The sequence below is a fragment of the Crocuta crocuta genome, unplaced genomic scaffold (genome assembly GCF_008692635.1).
Source record: "Crocuta crocuta isolate KB4526 unplaced genomic scaffold, BGI_CrCroc_1.0 scaffold528, whole genome shotgun sequence".
NCBI classification, from domain to species: Eukaryota; Metazoa; Chordata; class Mammalia; order Carnivora; family Hyaenidae; genus Crocuta; species Crocuta crocuta.
The window spans coordinates 456,412-456,945 of record NW_027530010.1 but is presented as its reverse complement, the minus strand read 5'-3'; the positions used below and the strand labels follow the sequence as shown (position 1 = coordinate 456,945).

Here is a 534-nt window from a genome sequence, read left to right as displayed (position 1 = left end):
GCGGGCAGGCCACGCCCCGCGCGCACAGTGAGGCCCGAGCGCCCACGGCTACTGCCCCCGTCAAATTCCGGGATTCTGTCGCGATGAACCACCACCCAACGCGGAGCCTGGCGCCCGCTCGCCGGCCTCCATCTTTGGAGTCGGAAGAATGAGAGCTGGCCGAAGGGGAATCCCGGTTTGAGGAGACTGCGGTACGGCGGCTGCCTGGGGACCAAAACGTCTCTGAGGTAAAGTTGCAGCCTGAAGCGATTTTTTGACCCCCGACACTTAATGGGCTGCTGAAGACCCGGATGTGTCTGGGACTGGCCGAGGTACCCATTAACGCGCCCCCGCTGGACCATCCCCCTCCTCTGCTTAGGATTGGGCATTACGTACGCCAGTCATCACTTCTCTAGCCACTCACGCTTCAAGGGTGGGGTGTAGTCCCGGCATCCCGCCTCCTATTGGTGTGGCCGAGAAGAAAAGGGCGGGGAGGCCGGCTTAGGTCGTCCAATGGGCGTCGTGGCGTGTGGGGAAGGCGGAGCCGAGGCGCTT

General features: G+C 63.5%; 1 protein-coding gene and 1 long non-coding RNA gene across 2 annotated transcripts in view; one reads left to right on the top strand and one right to left on the bottom strand.

Annotated features, from left to right (window-relative positions):
• Positions 1-528, bottom strand: part of LOC144231604 (uncharacterized) — a 2,086-nt gene extending 1,558 nt beyond the window's left edge. The window contains exon 1 of the long non-coding RNA XR_013335105.1: positions 404-528. This is a non-coding gene — a long non-coding RNA (uncharacterized LOC144231604). The remainder of the gene's footprint in view (positions 1-403) is intronic.
• The window catches only part of GATAD2B (GATA zinc finger domain containing 2B), an 83,824-nt gene continuing 83,461 nt past the window's right edge, over positions 172-534 (top strand). Inside the window, exon 1 of the mRNA XM_077764106.1 lies at positions 172-227. The gene's annotated coding sequence lies outside the window, so the exon portion shown is untranslated. The remainder of the gene's footprint in view (positions 228-534) is intronic.